Raw genomic sequence first — 21,569 nt, forward strand, 5'->3', positions numbered from 1 at the left:
CTGTCTTCAGCTTGCTGTCAGTTCTCTTGCTCTCAGTTCCAGTTCAGTAAAAGAAATTTTGTGACTTTGTGAAAAGACCAAATTTTGAATTTTGCCAGCTGTGATGGTTTATTGTGACAACAGTTTTGCTGTGCAAAGTAGTAACTTTTCCTGAAAATGCATTTTCTCAACATTGTGCCAAAATTCACAACAAAGATGTTTCCATAGCTTTAATAATGAAACTTATTTTCTTCTATGTAACAGAATAACAAGACTATTATTGAGTACTGTTTTATCACAAAAAACACATCCAAACCAACCAACCAAACAAGGAGATCAATCATTACCTCACTTGACTATCATAATCTCTGGCATTAATTTCTGTAAATGAAAAGAACTTGGAAAAATTCATTGATGGCTGTCCCCATCACAGCAGTGGCACTGTTTGGCTCACAGATTTGTTCCCCTTTTAGTTAGTAGCAAACCAGTTCAGTCAGCAAATAAGATGAACTTTCTCAGAGAGAACCTTCCTCCCTCATACAGTTGGTCTATTTGTGTTATGAACTCAGTTTAAACTTACCCCTCAAACTAGGCTGTACCTTTTTGCTTGTTCTCAGTATTGTAGACCAAAAAGACACCCCTGATTACAATTATTTCATATGCAAGTATCATCTTGAAGTTAACTCCTGGTCCACAAGAAGTGGCCAAGGTCTGAGTGACTTAGGCAGAGCCAAAATTCCACATGCAGGTATGCTGCAACAACAGATTTGTTTCTTTTCTGAAACTGTCTCATCTGAGGCTTTGCAATGTTTGACATTAAGGAGATTTTAATTGGTCTGAAAATACTGGTGCATCTTGTATTATCCTCTTGAAGCTCAGGTTTGTCATAAAAATATGGTAATTAATGATGCTTGAAGAACAACATTTGGTAAAAGTTTATGAACACAAGGTTGCATGGACAATTGTACCAAATCTAGATGAACTCTCCTTGGGTCAACATTGAAAAAAATTTAGGTTTGTTTGAGAAATTTCTAACCTCATTTCCTCAACACTAAAATAGAAAACCATCAAAAATGTACAAAAAGACAGACTCTTATCAATACATAAACACTGCATCCTCATTAGTTTTCATTTGCAAAGGTAATGAAGTAGAAAACACCAGCAGTTTGGAATTTACAGCCCTAAGAATATTGGTAAATAAAAGGAGCAGGCTTGCCCAATATTCCTGACTCCATCCATTTAAAGTCTCTTCTGGAGGACTTAAGAGGGAATATATATTGGTTTTAGAAAAATGGCATCTAAATCAGGAGAAACACACAGAATCAAGTAGGCTGATGGAAATCTATCTTTTAACTTGATGGCAGTAATGCCTGCAGAATTTGGAGAGATTTATGACAGAGCTCAAGGAATATAATATTCCTCTTGAATTAACTAATTTTTGCAATCACTGTACTGTGAGTGGTACACAGCTGCCAGGAAAGATTTGTGGTCTGCCTGAAGTACCAATTATCTTTCATTTTCTACAGTAAAAGTGTCTGGAAATGTGAGTGATAGCAGCAAATTTAACACATCACTAATGATGGAATTAAATGTAAGCTCCATCATGTCTAGCAACAATTTTTGTAAATAACATAAAATAAAATACAGAAATGAAATAATTGGAATATGTGCAAGAAAAGTTAATTTAGTAATTTTTTGAAACTAATGATATTTCCTATCACAACTGACTTATCAACCTTAGCTCCTGCTAAAAAAGAGTATTATTAGGAGAGGCTAACTTTGTTCAAGTAAAGGGTAGCCCAAGAAAGGGCAATCTAAAACCAGCCCAATGTGGACTAAAAATTCTATCTAAACCACTGCTTTAAAGCTAAGCAGATCTCACTCTTGGCATGTACCATGGAAAGTTTTTTGGATTTCCTGTGATCAGTCTTGTGTTCCAGACACTTGCCAAATCCCAGCTGATGACTGTGGGACTCTCCCATATGAAGCTGACTCATTCACTCTTTCACTAATCACAGCACAGAAAAATCATGGTTTCCAAATACAAATAGTTGTGTCTTTCTTGACACGTACAACTCACCAAACTGTTTGAATAACTCTGTCTGAAACATTGATTTTACTGGTAGTTTGGAAATATTTTTTTTCTAACTAAACAAAAGTTACAAGTATTTGAATGAAAAGATAATAAATAAAATCACATTTCTACCATTTGAAGAAAAACTGCTCTATGCCTAAAAAATAAAGGTTGAAGCCAAAATGTAGGTCAGACTTAAAAATGACATGGAATTTATCATCACTGAAGCACAGAGAATGGGCTCAGATTACTTAGCGTGTTTGAGAAGCTGGGAGCATTTGACAATTGCCTCTGAGGCATACCCAAAAGAGAAATTTAATAAGGTCTTTAAATATGCTCCTGAGAATCAATGGGCCACAGGGGAATGCATCAGAAATGCCCATCGGTCTCAAGAAGAAATTTTCAAGGGCTAACACACATAAACACACAGTCACAGAGGGGAAGCTTATTTTAGAATGTGGGTGATTCCACAAGTCAGTTTTGTGTATTATCAGCAGTGAGATGTTTCTAGCTTTGCCTATGACATTGGAATCTTTATGTACTTGGGGGAATTATTTTTTTTCTTAAATCTGCAAAAGCAGAATCTCTATTGGAGTTTAAGCCTGATTATTGTCATCAAATATCAAAGATGTTCATGTACTACACAGCTCGCTGCTCTACATGCCCCCTAGATGCTAATTTTCAATATTGCTGATTTTTGTTGCACATCTTTTGGCTCAGCTGCTTGTAAATTGCTACAAGGTGTCCCAGCCAGACATGAAGCTGTAGGGAAACATCTGTGGTGAGAAGAGAGTATGACCACAGCTGTAATGTCTTGTCCATAGGCAATATTCCTATGCACATTACTGAGCGCTAACTTATAGTTACACAAATAATATTTTTTTTTCTCAGTTTCAAATCAAATGCAATTTTTAGCAATTACCACAGTGTAGCAATACAAGTTTTATCTTGATAATTGTCCTGTGCCCTCCTACTAGGCTCAGGCAAGCAGATTCCATGCTTCAGCAGTCAGAGGGTCCTCTGCTCAAAGGAAACCTTGGAACAGGCAGAGATATGTGGTCAGAATCACAAGGGGATCGTGATCTCACTTGCATCTCACTTCTGTGACACCTGTGATGTCCTTGGAGGTTACTGAGGCACAGGAGCAGGTTGAGCAGCTTAAAGGGAGAACTTGGTATCTGCATGTTCTGAGGAAAGTGCCTTTCTCTGGACTATGCTACTGGAAGAAGTTTCATAAGCCAGCTTGACAAAAGAAACAGTGAAAATGATAGAAAAACCTGATGTTTGCCAGATACCCTGTCCAGCTGGCATAAACTGAGTGTTAAAGGGAGACTGCTTGGGCAGCAGCTTTTCCTTCAACACTGGCGATGACGAATGGAATTAATAACCTTTTTAAAAAGAAATTAATTATTTGAAGAGCCGGGGCTTAATCTGATATGACCCTAGCCTTAGTTTCAGCTGAACCTTGCTTAAAGAAAAGAGGATATAAATGATCGGAAAATAGGTTAAATGCATTTTCAATCCTAATGGCACTACTTACAGGCTGAAAGTGACATAATGAAATGAGAAGTTGGTAAAACACTTTTCTCAGCTTCTCAGAGGGTGACTGTACATCTTGAGGTCAGTTTAAAGGACAGCGTGGAGCCAGCTGACATCCTGCACCCATGCTAGATAACAGTTAACAGTTTCTTAAGCAGCTCTTCTATTGCAGCTCTTACCTGACTCAACCTTTTCAAATGTGGAAAAAAAAAAAAAAACCAAAAAGGAAAAAAGGAAAACACCTCTTCAGGAAGGTGTTACAAAAGTTTTATTTGTTGTGACAAACCTGACACTATTGAGACTGTGGGGAGTAAAAATGAGGTAGAAAGCGTGGCCTAACAGGCCATCACATGCTTTAAGCAGTGATGGAGAAAAACCCTGTAGCTGACAATATCAAATATTTATCAGCAAAATAATGAAGAATTAAATTTGTTGGAACACACTGTTCCATTCAGGAAGGAAGGTCAGCAGAAACACTCACAAAAATAAGTGTCAGAAGGTGATGTAGCATGTTCAGCAGGGGACAGTATTTTCTACTCTGTTGATAACACAATCAAGTTCTTTGTGTTGACATTGGTAGAAGAAGAAAGATTAGATCTTTCTCTCCTCTGAATGTTGTGAAGTCACTCATGGCAGAGCTGATTCTCTAGCAATTATAGCCACGCTGAGCTAATGTGGCTTACAGGCAGCAAAGAGCCCTGAACAGAGATTGTAGCCACACTGCACACCTGGAGACTGCATCAGCTCTGCTCTCACTCACCTTCAGCATCTCCACACCTCACAGGCTCAGGCCACAGCCAGGCTGAGCTCACCAAGCAACATCACAAAGGGACTAGTAACACCTCTCTTGCTTACATGATGACTCTGAGTGTGCCAGCTCAGGTGTGAGACCTTCTGATTTTACATATCTCAAGGCGGAATATCACAGACCAGCTTCAGCCCTTCCTTCCTCTGCGTCTGGGGTGAATGGGCTCAGAGCCTGAGGAGAAGCTGAGACCCAGCCAGACTGGGCAATACTGAGTAAAGCCAGAAAGGTCCTGGACAAGGCTTCACACAAAAGACACAAGACTACTGTAATTCATACTGCAGTAGCTCTGGTGCCTATTAAAGTGGCTTGTACTTAATATCACACATTTCTCCAGTTTTTACACTGTATTGCTGGTTTCCACTCATTGCTTCTGAAGTGGCAGAAAATTTCTTAGAATACAGAATATGCAACCAACTATACTGCATATCAGTATATATCTTATCAGGATATAGTGATTTAAGTTATTTTGAATTAAATAAACTATTTCAAGTCCCCTGCCTGTTGCATAGGCAATCTGTGAGCTTTTTCTTGCCAAGATGTTCTAATGTTGTTCTTAACCTGTCTGCCTTTTGAAAAGATTTTATTCATCTTGGGCCTGAGTTATTGATGTAAAAATCAAGTTGCTGCAACTACATAACTGCTACCAGAAATGCAGTAAACATAATATGAGTCTTATGGCACAGTACTGAGCCCACAAGCATGCACAGTTCTGGAGACAGGTCAAGCCAGGGATACAGACAAGCTTTCAAACAAGAGAGGAATCACAGGAAAAGAGAATAAACAAGTTGCAGTAGCTTACAAAACACTTAGGGAGAAGACAAGAAAGTGAGAAAACAGATCCTGTGTAGTCCACAAGGTTTTGCATGGCTTTTGCTCATTCTTGCCTTTCTTATCTCATTTTAACCTCAACACCTTTTAAAGACTTTAAGACAGAAGACAAGGACAGTGTCTGTGGAACAAGGCAGGCTGGAGGCAGTTACATACTGTAAAGCTGGGGTGACTTAATGACAAGTCTCCTAAGGACTGGGACTTTCTCAGCTCTGTAATAATCCTCAAACCAATACAAGTGCATCCATGCATGTATAATTCAATCCTCATTTCACAATTTCGCTTTTTGCTGTAGTCATATTAACTAAAGTAATCTACAGATGCAGGTTACCCAAAATACCATTTCTGGTACAGAAATCTAAAAATTATTTTCTGCCTTGGGAAGCACATCCTCATCTCATACTGCATTTGTACATAAAGCTACAGGATGCACCTGAACAGAAAAATATTGATTACATGAGCTGGTTCCATGCTTTAGAGTATTGCTGTTGTTGCAAATTTCACTGTAAGAAAATGGCCCAGAGATTTATGGATCAGCTCTGTGATGATCTAGTATAAGTGCCATGCCATTCTTTCACATCTTTAGCAACATTGGGATCAGAAGGGTCTTTTCCAAGGAACGAGCTGATTTTTATTTCTCTTCAACTATAAGCGGCACTGAGACAATGTGAGAACTCCACAGTCTGTTCCTATGTGGAGGAATTAAAGGATTGAATGAGCTTTTAGTGTAAAACAACTAAATTATTTCAAAAGTCTAGGCTCTCTAAAGAAGGTCAGTGAAACATAAGTCCTTACCACCCCCTATTTGTTCTGTTTATGGGAAAAGGGAACAATGTATATCACATAATGTGTGTTACTAACCAATATGGAATGAATTTGAAATTAAGTCTTTGCAAGCAAGAAGGAAATGATCATATAATGAAAACAAGGGAAGAAAGTTGCAAGTGATTTCAAATGCCTTTTACTGGAACATTTTACAATCAGTTTTTAAGCATTTTCCTACTGGAAAAGGAGGAGACTATTCAATCAAACTGCAGGACAGTATCCATGTGAAGTATTGAGGGTGTAATTGTTTAAGACCTGATTTGTTGGGGAAGCAGAATTGCATTCAGTGATCAGAACACATTAATTTAGATACTTGAGGTAGTGAACCACTGTAGGTTTTTGTAGATGATGATAATCCATGAACATAGTCTGACAGGGGAGTGTTAGTTTTTTTCCTGTCCTTGATATCCAGAAAACATAACCTGGGTAGTCTTTTCTTTATCCTGATAGTAGTTAGTATTGAAAAAGTCTCAGTTTGGCTCACCTCCACACTTTGAAAAACAGAAAATACATACCCAGACTACATGGAGGAAAACACAAGTCATTTAATCTGGGTTTCTTCTTCAATATGTTCTAGGTTCTCCATGTTAATTTTCTAGCTATCAACTTTAAATGATCTTAATTCTTTTCCCATCTATAGAGGGCTGCCAGACTCTCCAAGGACAGAATTTTAACAAGACCACTAAAAGTTCATGACCAGCTGCAGGTAAACAACTGCTATCCTTTTCTCTCACAGATAGAATGTGCTGCTTTCAAGTCACTCTTACCTGCTTATTGACCAAGATCCTATTAAAGCAAATTATAAGCCATCAGAGAGAACCACATACCCCAGCACCACTTCCAGTTTGATTTTCATAGATATTCTTACCAAAGTTTTGGTGAAAACTTAAGCAGTGTTACTGAGGAAATAAACCAAAACAACCAAACAGAACCAAATAAAACAAACAAACAAACACTACCACTAAACCCCCTCCCCCACAAAAAAAACCAACCAACCAACCAAACAAACAGACAAACAAACCAACCTGGAACAAACCCAATTTTGCCTGTGGGAAAGAAGTATAGAAATAATGCTTGAATAATAATACCCTAGAATTTCTTCTTTGCTTCTGTTTTGTTAATCAGGCTTCTATCAGCTCCATGTTTGTATATTTCTTTAGAGCTGGTCATGTTTTTTCTATTTTCTTGCCAAAGGGGAAAAGAGGAGAAAAGGTTCAAGCAACACTATTTCTGAAATGATACTTTCCCTATTCTGAATAAAGCATACCTTCCAACTGTTACTTTTGGCAGAGAGATCAAATGCATGATTTAGCTCCTTCACAGTTATCTTTGGTTATGAAAAGCTAATTGTTTGATTATGCTCTTTGTCTTTTCTTTTTCAAACAGAGATTCAATAACCGGGAAGATTTTTTTTTTTTTTTTATAAGAGAAGTCATCTTTTCTGCCCTCTGCCCTGTCTGAACTGATGTGCAGATAATGATCAAATCTTGGCTTACACAGTATCTGAAATAGATCATGATTGCATGAAGATTTGAAAACTGAATCATATCTGCATCAAAATGAGGTTGTAGCAGTGCATAGAAAATTTTATTTTAAGTGGATTATCATTTTCCCTTCTCCAAGTTAATTTATGGCCACACATTAAATGCTACAATGCATACCAGCTCTTTGGTATGGATTTTAAAAACTAAGTGAACATTTTAATTTCTGGTTGTCAGTATGGACAAATGAGATCTGCTCCAGGACACACAGTGCACAGAGTGAGTGTGTATTTCTTCTGGGCATTTATGACCTTGGGTGGTTGAAGGAACCTTTCAGCCTAATGTCTGACTCTAGTTAAAGGCTTCAGATCAAATGAAATGCCAGAACCTTTGCAATTTCCCCTGGAAAACTACTTGGGAAGGAGAAACAAACTTCAGCTTTTCAAACAGAGCAGAGGATGCCCACTTTCAGTGTCAAACTCAGCCAACACAAAATCCCAAATTTAAATTATTTTATGCTGGTTTTGGTACAAAACTTGGTCAAGAGACTTCAACAGGCTGCACAAAGGTAAATTACTGTCATTCTCACAGAACTGTGTAATTCCATTCTATTTCTAACATTTCTAACTGTGAAAGTTCATTTTATTTCTAGTGTCTTAAGTGCCTCACTACAGCATTCAGGAGGAAAATGAGACGGCCTTTTGGTCATCTCCCTTTCTCCCTCTTCCCTTCTCCCTGGCCATTGCTGCTTTTTACCCTTTTCGTTTTCCACCCCGGAGCAATTTTCAATCTGCGTTTCAAACACAATATTTTTTCCTATTCATCTCTTCAACAATTAGCCATTAAATGTTCAACTTAAAATTTTAATTAGCTTTACTTTCAAAAGAGACAAATCGAGAACCACTGCATTCATATTTCAGGATTGTTTCACACTGGAAGCTTGTTGCAAAATCACTATAATGTCAAAAGCTGCTGTCAGTTCTGTTCAGGAAAGCTATCTATCGAACTAGATGAACTAAAACCTACTTAAAGGTGGGGAGGAGGGGAGAGCAGTAACAAAACCTTTGATACAGCAAGACTCAGACTTCTATCAGGGCACATGACACAGCTATTTCAGACTTTGCTAAGCACCTTTAAAGTGAACAGAACCACTGATACTGCTGAAGAGTTCTGCCCTTTCATTTTAATATTTCTTAATTTTTTCCCCCTTAAGTTCTTATATTTACACTAATTCTGAAAGAATCACCAATACCACCATCTGGAGCTCCCTAATAATCTTTTAAAATACAAAATTAAATAATAAAAAAAATCCTTCCCACTTTTTTATTATGCCATGCCTGCTCTTCAACTCTCTTAATTTCTCTCCTTCCCTAATGCTTACCCACCTAACTATTTATGAACAGTAAATTATTCTCCCCACAGAGTCTCCCTACAGGTAGGCTGTGCAAACCAAGCTCTTTCAGGATCTAAGCCATGCAGCAGGGGTAGCCTAAAGCAGAGCAGTGCCTTCACCTGGCTCAGCTCACCCATACTTGCTTAGTCCTGCATATTTGCATCAGCACAGCAGTGTTCCTGTGCTAATTAGTGCTGCCACTCAGCACAGCTAACTTGGCTGCAAGAAGATGCTGACACCATCCTATTGCTTTTAAATTTAGAATTATAGAACAGCTACTGAGCTCTCTGTGAAGTGCACAGTGCACTCATTCCCCTCCCATACCCCTGTATAAAGCATGGTCACCTCCCTGCCCATACCACAATTCCTTCCTCACACTTCTTCCAGTTTGGATCACCCCTTTTCAACATGGGGGATCATGGCTGTATTCCAGTGAGCAGAGCCTTGCAGTGTGATATGAGTTCTTTCCTACCTCTGCTGGAAATACCCAACCTAATACATAGGAAAATTCAGGTCTCCTCCTTACCAGTTGCCTAATAGCCATCTCTCAGAAAACTGAGCAATATTCCTCAAACCTGCGGCTGTCAAAATGGAAGAAAGCAGAGAAAAAAGTAATCCATTTTTATCTCTTCCTCTTCTCTTCCCTTCTCACTACTTATAGAAGCTGTCTCTTTTCTAGTGGTCGCCTTGGAATCGTACTAGGAGTAGCACAGCCTTGACATGGAGCCACTGGGGGCTAAAGAAGAAAAGGCCAGTGGGATTTAAAAAGGCAGTAGAGCCATGGACACAGTGGCAGCAATCCTGTGACAGGATAGGTGTAGGGTTTTTTCTCATTCCTGCTTCTGCTCTTTTTCAGGGACGACAAGACAAGGGGTAAATTGATAATATGGCTGTATTGCCACCATAGCAATAACTAGATTCATTTTCTTAGGAGAGAAGGAGCACTTGCTGATGATGAGAAAGCTGCAGGCAAAGGGACAGTTCCACCGAAGTTATGCTGTCGAGACACTCAGGTGCAGAATTTGCCAACAGTGAGAAAAGAGCCCCATGAGTGCAAGGAATGAATGCCATGGTGTAGTGATGGCAAAAATCTGATTCACAGGAAAGCCTCAGCTGGGAGCAAGGATGGAGGATATGGGGATAGGTTTCAACCTGGTGAGACCATTGTTGTGCTTACTGCAGCTTAGGGCACAGGGAGTTTGGGATATGGAGACCCAGGCTACACAAATTGTCACAGAGCATGTAGAAAGTATGAAAGATGAGTGTCTTTCTTCTTGGTCATTTAACATGCTGTAGTTAACAGCAGTAAATTCTGTGCTAGTCCTGAAACTCATATCATTGTACTCCATTTAAGCACAATCATTTCACTTCTGTTATTCCAGTTTCACCCAAATATCTCAGATGGAATGCCTTCCCCATTCTTTTTCACTGGGCACACAATACCTATTTATTCCAATCCAAGGTCAGAAACTGGCACTGCAAAACTAGAGGATAAGAGTTCAAAAGAACTTCCTCTTGATGAGGAATCACTACCAGCAGTACAAGCTCAAAAAACATTTTACTGAAAGCTGCCAGAAGAATAAGATTTCAGAAAATGTAGTGGGTATGGCACCTACATGGAACATAAGTCACATCAATTACTACAAAAGAGTTGAAACTTTAGTCTGCATCTTCCATGTAATTAACCTAGCCTCTGTGTTCTAGCAGCAGGCTATTAGATTACCCTGAGTTAGAGAATATTTAACTGTGTATATAAACTGAAAAAGTTCTAAGATAAATACTTGATAAAAGAAAATTTACTTTTTAACTGCTTTTTCCTGCAGAAAAAAAAAAATCACAAACAAACACCCACCACCTGATAATCTTTAACTATCATTTGAATTCCAGGATAAGACTGAGCATTTTACAGAACACAGTTACTCACTGCTGATCTCTTCCAAACTAAATATAATCAGCAACAACAGTTCCATTTAGCATTAACAAGAATTATTATGCATATGTGGCATAAGAAATTCTAGTCTACCATGGCATTTGGCTGAAAGCCTGATAATATTTTTTTATATTTATAGGGTAGAATGTGAACATTTTTTTCCTATCTTTCACACTTTAAATAATTTAAGCTTTATTTCTTGGCCTTGGAAAATGGTGCTATCCTGGGCTGTCATCCAAGAAGGGCTTCTTAAAGGACTAACAATTGACTCTGTAAGATATGAAGTCACTTGATGTTATTTCAGAAAGAGAAATAAACCAGCATTCATATAACTTTAATTTCTCAATAAACATTTCTGCATGTGGAAGTGCTTGGTGCTCAGCCCAGGAGAATTTATCTCTCACAGCAAGTGCATTGCATGCACCCAAAGAGATGCATGTCCCTGCCTTAGATTAGGTTCTCTCAGGAGGAATAGGACGTGTAAGAGGCACAAAGAGCCTTTCCTTAGCATACTGCTCCATTCTTTTGGATCCATTCTGACACTTTGTTATAGATGCAGCCACCACAAGCTCATGATTTCTGTGCTAAACTCATTACAGGGACAGGAATAGAAAGGTAAATATAAAAAGCCAAGGAAAGAAGGATGGACAAGAGAGTTACTATGGGTAAAGATTGTTTGTTAGCATTGGAGCCTATAACACTTCTTAGAAACTTTTATGAGATAAATTACAAAAATCAAAGACATAAAACCCACACTATTTTATTTCAGATTTTAGCTGGTTTAGAGTCATAAATCCAGAACATTTGGGTTTGAAGGGTGATCCAGTTCTAACACCCCTGCTACAGGCAGGGTCACCTTCCACTAGACCAACTCGCTCAGAGCTTCATCCAGCATGACCTTGAACATTGCCAGCAATGTGGTATCCACAATTTCTCTGGACAATCTGTTCCAGTGCCTCACTACCCTCACCATAAAGAATTCCCTCCTTATGTCTAGTCTAAATCTACTCTCTTTTTTCTTTAAAAAACAATCTCTTGTCCTATCAAAACAGGCCCTGCTAAAAAGTGTTTCTTAAAATCCCTCTTTAAGTACTGGAAGGATGCAATAAAGGACTCACCAGAGCTTTCTCTTTTTTGGACTGAACAACCCTAAATCTCTCAGCCTGACCTCATAGGAGAGGTGTTCCACATCACTGATCATCTTTGTGGTCCTCTGCTGCACCTGCTCCAAGGTGTCCATGTATGTTGGGTGCCACAGGGGCCTCCAGGTGGGGTCTCATAAGAGCAGAGTGTAGGGGGGCAGAATCATCTCCCTCGCCCTGCTGGCCATGCTGCTCTTGATGCAGCCCAGGATATGTTTGGCTTTTTGGGGTGCAATTGCACATTTGAGTGTACTTGGGAAAAAATCCCTACCTAAATCCTATGTAAATGTCACCATAAACACTACTTTGTCTTAGGCATCTTCTTCATCTGCTTGTTCTAGAGCAGCTCATTTCAACAGCAAGTGAAATGATGATTTCTGCCTGCAGCAAGTGGGATCATGTGCTGTGGTGCTTCTAACTGATCTCTCCTGATGGTGCCAGCTGGGTTCTGGGGATAGCTCCAGCTAAGGACTTCAGTGCCCGAGGCAGGGCTTGACACAGAATCAAGGCTCTAAATCTAGAGGCACAATCCAGAATACACACAGATAGTTGCATTTCAAACTTAGAGGCATTAAACTAACCAGCTATCTCCTTGTTTAACCTTCAAGTTTCCCAAGTATTTATAAATCTGTGTGTCTACACGTGTCCTGGAATGCCCCAGCAAAAACAGCTGGTCAAGCATATTTTATTCCTCCATCTTTCAGTATCTTTCTGTGGAAGCAGATCCAGAGCACATCAACATGTGGGAATTCTTCCTTTCACAAAGCACAGTAGTAACTTCTTTCTTTAAAATACAAGCAAAAGAGGTCAAGCATTCTATATTGCATCAAAGTAGTTAAAATACTTGTGCAGGTATTGGGAGATTTCAATAGACTTCCCAATGCAGAGGATGGTTTGCCAGTTGCTATGCTGGGCAAGAGCTCTCTCTGCTATTCCTCTCAGAGCTGTGGTAGTACAAATAGTAATTCAGGGCTCATGCAGTCAAAAGAGAGAACTACAAGGTTAAGCATTATGATTTGTCTTTTTGTCTTTGTGATTCAGATGAGTGTTTTGGGTTTTTTTTTTTTTTTTGTTGTTTGTTTTTGTTTTTTTTTTTTTTTGCAAGTGACACATCTTTGATTATGTCTTTCCTTGGATCAAGTTGTTGTCCCACCTCCACTAACATGACAAAGACTCCTCTAGGATGATAAGTACTATGCAAGTGTAAATATCCTAAAAATTAAATTATTTTAAAACTAAAGAGCCAATTAAATCTGAGATTGGTAACCATTAGAAATCTCTGACTGAATCCTGGTAAGAGAATTATTCAGAAAGGCAATGTAATTGCTGAACAGAAGCAAGATCTTTGAATTGAATTCTTTGAGGAACACACTGAAAAACATGGTGCTCCCTTGCTGAGAAAAGCAGATCTTGAAGAAAAATCTCTGTGCAAAATAAACCAAACCAGATTAAAAGAGTGACAGACTCAGTTTTGCAGACTAGACACAACCAAATACAGTCAGCAGCAGCAAGTTACATCTTTGTCTCTCCCAGTGATGTGTTCAATTACCAAGATGAGATTCATTCAAAATGAACAGCACAGTAAGTAATTAATTGTAGTGCAGATACTTTGAACTCCAAGAGATGTGTTATGTTCTGGCTGTCACCATTCATTCTGCAAAAATCAGAATATTTCACATGTCAATTTTTTTGAAGACAGTTTCTTTCTACTTTCCAAATGAAACTCAGAATGAAGCAAGATGTGCTACAAATCTCAGAAGTTATTTACTCAACATATTATACCAGCTCTATAGGTGCTTTTGACAACTCTGTACAAGCATTAGGTAATTTCATCAGCTGAGTTTTGGCAGCAGGGATGGATGGCATCAAGGCATAGTGGATGGGGAAGGAAGCACACACAGGAGGAAGTTCCCAAAGCAAAGTGGAATGGTAGTGCTTGACAACTTACTGGGAATAAAACTGTGGTCAGACATGCCTTTCTGAATCTTTGTTTCAAGGCTATGAACTTCACCTCCTGATCAGTGCCTCCCTGAGAGAGCCTTCTGCTGTACAAATCATAATTAACTGGGCCTTATCACTGGCTCTTTTCCCAAATTACCATCTCAGTTGACAATCAGCTCAGAGCTGCTGCTTGACTAGACATAGTCATAAGTATGACACTGCACACCTTCCATATACCCTCTATGTAAACAAACCAAGTATGCAGCAGACGCTAAAAATCAATAAATACAAACTAAAGTTCTTGCTGAATCCCATTGCAAACTGTACTTAAAAGCCCTTTCCTTAGTCTTGTCTTTGGAACCTAAAAGTCCTGTTCAGCTTATGTCCATGTCTGTCTCTGTGTTTTTTCTTTTTTCCTCAATTTCCAACAGCACTGATCTAAGAATTTCTACCATGGAAGTGGTGTTTTGAGCAGACTTTTACTTGTCTTTATTTGGAGCAAAAGATGTATATATAAAATGAATTCATAAGATAAATAATCTATAATCATAGGATAATTCAGGTTGAAAGGGAATTCAGATGAATACTGTTTCACTGAGACATCCTGCATAGAATACCTCCAAGAAAATGTCAGAAAATTTCTTAACCATATTTTGAAGTGGGTTTAATCAGTTTCTCCCAAAAATGGACCAAACTGTAGCCTAGTACCTTTATGACCTAAACTTAGATTGTAAATTTCTAATCAGTTCTCATAAGAGAAATAACTTCATTTGTTTTGACAAAGCTGCAGATATTGAGAAGTTTTCTCCTGGTATCCAGAAATAAAAAAGGAGAAGTTCTCAGTATAATTTGCTGGAAACTAATGGAGCACGTGAATGAATTATTTTTGTTCAATCATGTGAGCACCAGAAAGCAGAATTATTAGCACTCCCTTTATGCATGAAGGCAAAAGTGGGATTTATCAGTCCTGCATTCTCCTTTCTCCATCCCCAGTGTTTGTATTGTTCTGTGTAGGAAGACCTACATCATGTTCTCATAGATATTGTCCATTTTGAAAACTTTCTATCACATTTCAGCTTCCCCCATTGTTACAAATAACAAGACTGCTGGTAAATAGCTATGGTTATAGGTAAGTTCTTTGTGGGTTCTTAACTAAAAATCTTCATTTTTATTTCTTTATTTTTAGCTTATGACATTTCAACACTGGTTTTCTGTAGTAATAGTTCTACTTATTACTTTATTTATAATTTTCAAAAATACCTTTGTCCAGATAAATAACTGTACTTTTCCGTCTTAGTTGTGTGAAATATTAAGAATGAGCAATCTGCTGTGTGGTGCTAAGTTGCTGACTGGGGTCAATTCATTATAACAATTCCACACACTGAATTTTTTATACCTTACTCAGAACCCTAGATTCTGAAGGTTAATCAATATTTTAGAATCCAAATTTTGATGTTAAAAGAAGAAACAATAAAAGAAAAGATAACCTGCCTGCCCATGATGTTGCACGGAAAAAATCTTGAAAATTTATTCTGTTTTTAAGAACTAAGGAATGATGTGTAGAGTTGTGTTTTCAGCAGCAATGATGGTCTACTTAAGTTATTTTAATGTTTAGAGTTAGCAGCATTACCCACTTCATGTGAACATCTGTGCCCCTTTGCAGTCTCCATACCTGAAACACAGCTCTGAAGTCCCACATATGCTGACATATGTTTATACAGCAGTTAAAGGCAGAAGCTGCTCTGCCTGCAGTGCATGACTCTACTTTTGGAGGTCCCTGGTGTCTTTACAAAAGCAGCACTGGAGGTGGCTGGAAGCAGCTCTAATCCTTTTCCTTCTACTGCTGCTGTTGCTAATGGCTTCTGGCTGCTACTGTAAGGAACTGTGCCTCCTCCAGGGGATTCTTCAAGATGGATGAGGACTCCAATGGAGTTTTGTGGGAGGGTTGGCACATCAGAAATGGGAAATAGGCCTCTGAAATGGGAAATAGGCCTTTCAATTGAAGCACACAGGTTTTCCTGAGGTAGCCCATACAGCTACACTATCCCTTGCCTATCTGCGATATATAATGAACACAGGTAAATTGATCTGCTGGAACCTTTGTTAGTTTGTGTCAGACAGATTAGAAAACAACGAAATCTGAAACCCATTTTAGTGAAGTACATTGCTGTCTGGTTTCTGGCAAATAAGTTCAAATCACACTGTTTCAGACCTACATGGGAAAAAGGCAGAAGATGTGTGCAGATTTGACTAGTTGCCTTCTGTGCTGTTTTTGGTTGGGGTAGAGTTAATTTTCTTCACAGTATTTGATATGGGTCTCTATGTGCTAGAAACATTGCTGACAACACAGGGATGTGTTTTGTTACTGCTGAGCATTGCAGACACAGAGTAAAGGGCTTTTCTGCCTCTCACCAGTGAGCAGGCTGGGGGTGCACAAGGAGCTGGGGGGGAAACAGCTGGGACTGCTGATCCCAACTGACCAAAGGGATCATGACCACAGACCATGTGGCAACATGCTCAGCATAAAGCTGGGAGAAGAAGAGGGAAAGGTGGGTTGTTTGGAGCGATGGTGTTTGCTTTCCCCAGTAACCACTGCATCTGATTGAGCCCTGCTCTCCTGGGCATGGCATCTGATTGAGCCCTGCTCACCTGCCTGCCCACAGAAAACAGTGAATTAAATCATCAATTTTCTTGGTTTGCAAGTGCAGCTCTTGCTTTACCTCCTAAACTGTTTTTACTTCAACCACCAGTTTCCTCACTTTTACTTTTCTGGTTCTCTCTCCCACTCCACTGGGAGGCAGTGACTGAGTGGCTGCGTGGGGCTTAGCTGCCACCAGAGGTTAAACCATGACATAAAAACCTAAATCATGTGGTCCAGACAGGCAAGAAGGAATCTTTGGGATTCCAAAGAAAAAAGATAATTCAAGACATTACACTTGTTTTTACCACATTCAAGACATTACACTTGTCCCACCACAGTCCTCTACTTCTGGCAGAGAAATGCTCTGCTCGAAGTGCTGCACATGGCATGTAAAAACTGTTTCTGACTAAAGTAATTAAAAATCAGGAAACACATCACGTCAGCTGCAGTAGTTTCCTATCCTTTGCAAACCAGAAATACATTTTTGTGATTTTAAGTGTTTACACTGCTATCGACACTACTCTCTACTAAGAACTGCAATTTAGGGATACTCTCTTACCAATCTTTCCCAGTTTAGTACGAACACAGTTCATTTTAATTACGGATACAGAAATATCTGCAATGTCATGCAGTTCCAAAGCTCTTTAATCCTTTTCAATGAATAATTATGGGGTGCAAGTACTGCTTCTAACAATCTCAAATTACGTAGATCCCACGGAAAAGAAAGAGAAATTTTACAGCATTTTGTAAGCTCACACTCTCCCAATTTTTCATCTAATTACCTAATTATTCTCTCATTGATATAAGCTTTGTACAAAGAGTACTGAACGGGGCTACAGAAAGGTGATACCAATTAATTACTTACAGTAATTGTCATTTCATAATCACATTAAGTTTTAATTTGCTGCTGCCAGCTTGTTAAACTGCCAATTACACATTTCATTCTTTTATGTATTAAGAAAAATAGTAATCATGCACTTACTGCTTTTATAATTCCTAAGTTAATTTTGCAGCAGCTTGAGGTATGTCTTCAGTACTCTGCAGCCATGCTGAGCTCTTTGAAGAGTCCAGTGAATGGGAAATTAACATTCTGAAGCAGCCTCATTAGAACCAAATAAAATGCTCATTTGGAACACTTTAATCTCAACCATCGAGAATTATTCACTGAAAGGAGACACTAAATGACACCACAGCTTGAGTGCACACCAGTAATCAACATGATGTGATTTTTGCTGTGTATCTTCCCTTTGTGGAAGGGGAGAGGAGACAGCTTCATATTCTCCCTGTTTGGTTGTGACATGCAGGTTCCTCTACAGGCACTGAGCTGGGGATGGCAGTGCCAGCAGAGGGGCATGCAGACATTGTATAAGCTTGCAAACTGCAACTTCATCCTGCAAAACTCCAGGCAGAAGCACTTGTCCTGAACATTTCACCTGATATGGACAACACCACAAGCAAGCACTACAAACTGGATGTCAGTCCAATTTCCCGTACCATAACTCTAGGATTATTCATAGCTATTTATGGTTGAAGTCCTCAAAAAACAAGAGGTATACAATTCCAAGAGAAAGAATTGGAACTCTGTCATATTAACTAGAACAGACTTCTAATATTGAATATCAGGATTCATTTTATTTCCACTGTTCCTTGATATGATGGCAAAGGTTATGTACCAACACGCTAACATTTTCAGATTTTGGTTTACTAACCCCATATCTCTCAGAGTTTCCACGTCAGATGGATCTGGCTTTTCTAAAGGAAAGGTAAGGTATGGGAAGGGAGGTAAAAGAGAAATATTTTCCTTCAGTCTTTCTAGACCCCAGCAACCTGGCAGAAACTTGATTTCAATACAATATTGCAAAAAGTAAAAGCCACAGGCAAAACCCTCTTGAAAAGAATATAAGATCAGTTGAGGTTTAGTGAAGGTGGCAGAAAGGCTCAAAGGAAAATTTTGTTAAGAAGAAAAATGAGTGAGATTTTATTGCATAAAAAAGACATTGGGGAAAGAAACCCACTGAGATACTTAGCAATTGTGACATAGCTGCAAATCTCTCTGATCTCTTTATTTTACCTCTTTCTTTTTCTCAATGCAGTGCAGAAGAAAATGACAACCTGAAGCTCAGCAAATTGTTCCATGTGTGTTGGACACACAATATTCAATGTATGAATATATATTCCATATATTCACACATTGAATATTATATTCAATGATTATTTTATTTTCTCTCTTAATCTGCTGAGGTTTTGCAAATTCTATCATTTCTGTACAGAGTCCAAAATAACAAGTTGTATCAAAACTAGTTGAAACACATCTCTGAATATTTCACTTTCTTTGTATTTTCATCCTTTCCTCTATTTCAACTATTTGATGCAGGTAAAGCAAAGATAACCATAGACTATTTAGGTTGAATATCACAAAAGAATTTTGGCAGTGGTATTTACTGACTGGTGAAATATTGCCCCATGAAAGTGTCAGAGCCTTCACTTCAAACCATTCTTACAGCCCTCTAGGGAACAAGGCAGCACCAGCCTCCAGAAGGCAAGTCCACAATATACTCAGTCTTTCCTGCTCACAGGCTGGATCACCATCACATCTTGCCCTGCTTTAGCATTTTGGGAAATTCAGCTCTTCCACATTTTGGAATTACAGAACTAACCACAGACACACACACAAAAAAAAAAAAAAAAAAAAAAAAAAAAAAAAAAAAAAAAAAATTAGTCTATTTCTACCAGAGTTTCTCTGGGTGTGTGTAAATTTCAGGGTTTTAGTTCTGGTTTGAGTAGAAAGAAATATTCAGGCCAGTTCTATTTAGTCTGAGAAAATTCACTCATTTTCAATAAAAATTATTTTCCCTACACGAAATTGTTACAGAAGTACAATAATTTCCAAAGTATGCTTTATTACTGTGACTAGAGTTACTAGTGACTACTGACTGATATCACTGGTGCAGTTTACCATATCTCTTATGGTTCAGTAGACTATATCTTTACATAAAGTAAAACAATATTTCATTGAAACATACTGAAAAACAAGATGAAACCTTGTAGTCCCAAAGTAGTCCCAAAGTCTACTATTTAAAAATAGGTCTATGTTTTTAAAAAATTAATTATTATTAAAATCACTTCTTTCTGTACAGATTTCAGTTTCAAAAATATTCAGGATGCTTATTCAGTGTAGTCCATTCCATTTGGAAAGTTTAGACATTCACCTTCAAGACTTTTAAACTCTATAATTATTATTGCTATGAGTTGTTAGTATCATAAAGCTAAGAATATTTAGATCATCAAGAAGTGGGACTCTATGAAGACACAGCAATGTATTCAAGAGGTGCTACAACATTCTACCTGATTCCTTGAACTCATCATGGAAAATGGTAATAAGAGACCCTGTCCTGATAATTTCCACCACCAAAAGTTTTCTGCCTCCTGTGACAAAATATATAGCTGATTATTTCTTCTACAATATTCCTCAACAATTTGCCTGGGATTTTCATTAAGAATAATTTCCAACTTTTCTGTGGTTGTGAAATCCAGCAATAATCAGCAGGAATTGTTATTTCCATGGGGCCTCTGTGAGCAGTGTGCCACCAGTGTTTACTGTGTGAGGCTGATCATCTCTGGGTTACTGTGCTGTCATAGCTGCCAAGATCAAGTGCAACAAACCTTCAGGACCAGCAGCACTAACTTACTCTCAAGTGAAATTGCAATGGAGAATAGGCTTCTGAAGTAAAATTACTGCCATGGGGTCTTTTTTAAAGAAGAGGTCTGTCTAAAATAAAAACACTGGGTGTGTTACAGTTCTACTTAAGTGCTCTCCAAGATATTCAAGCATCAAAGTAGTTTGAAAAGAAGATCATTTATTCACCGAAGTCTATAATGAGAAACCATCACTTATCAATACATAACAATTTCCTCAAGCAGAAACCGTGACAAGTTACTGCAAATCCCAGTTCAAGACTCTTACCTGCTCTAATAGCAAGTGGACATTTTAATGGTATCTGTGCACTTCAGCAATACTCAAAGAAAATATAATATGAAGAGAGAGAGAAAACTACTTACAAAACTGATTTTTTTTGGGTCCTTAACTTGGGAAAAATAGTTTACTAACAGCTTGTTGTGTTTGTTTGTTTACAATCTTAAATAACTTTCCTGTGTTCAGGTTTCATGATGTAGTCAGTAACTTTTTTTCCAGTATAACAGGAAATTTCTTGGGTGGTGTGAGTAGGGCCCATGCCTTTTTAACAGTGAATATATGATATAAAAACAAGCCTGCAAAGATAAATAAAAGAGTAAAATTTTAGAGAGCTCTTACTGCAGTCAACACTGCAGTGAAGTGAAGATGCTCTCTCCCTTTGATCTTAAGCAAGTTGTCTGGAGCACCGGTAGCAGTCTACTTCTGATATTACACATCTAAGAGGGGACTATAAGAACAAAAAAAGATGCTTGGAAATATATTCTAGCATTTAGAACCAGTTTGGACCCTATGTTGGCACAAGAACTTTGGCATCAGAGCTACAACTACTAAAACTGCATACACTTACATATCTACTACAGTGGATGCAACTTTAGGAGAGTGCAGGTGCAATATTAAACACTTTCAGTGCTGCTAACAGGATCACACTTGGTCTGCTCAGATATTTTTAGGTTATGTGGCCCACTAAAATTATTTTTTAAAAATTTCACCATCACTTATTGGCAATAAAAATATATTGGATAAAATCTTGCCAGGTTTTCAAGACAGCCATCAATTCAATTAATATACAAAACGCTTTGTGTCCAGTGCCCAACTTGAATGAAATAAGGAATGAGGTGTGTTTTATTACTGTTGATATTTGTGTCTTGAGACTTTCTAGTCCAATTTTACAAAACAAAATATTTAAGCTTTGATTTTGCTGTGGCCCCTGTTTGACTAGAATACATTACAGAAGCTGGTTCTCCTGAGCATCTAGCACCCAGTGCTTTTGTATTTTTCCTTTTGTTAAAGGGCA

General features: G+C 38.3%; 1 long non-coding RNA gene across 2 annotated transcripts in view; it reads right to left on the minus strand.

The window, feature by feature from the left end:
- The window catches only part of LOC110472043 (uncharacterized), a 249,637-nt gene extending 231,993 nt beyond the window's left edge, over positions 1 to 17,644 (minus strand). For both annotated transcript variants that reach the window (XR_004148436.2, XR_002465684.2), the window contains exon 1: positions 17,564 to 17,644. This is a non-coding gene — a long non-coding RNA (uncharacterized LOC110472043). The remainder of the gene's footprint in view (positions 1 to 17,563) is intronic.
- Between the last annotated feature and the right edge of the window lie 3,925 nt (positions 17,645 to 21,569).

The sequence above is a fragment of the Lonchura striata genome, chromosome 6 (assembly GCF_046129695.1).
Source record: "Lonchura striata isolate bLonStr1 chromosome 6, bLonStr1.mat, whole genome shotgun sequence".
Taxonomy (NCBI): domain Eukaryota; kingdom Metazoa; phylum Chordata; class Aves; order Passeriformes; family Estrildidae; genus Lonchura; species Lonchura striata.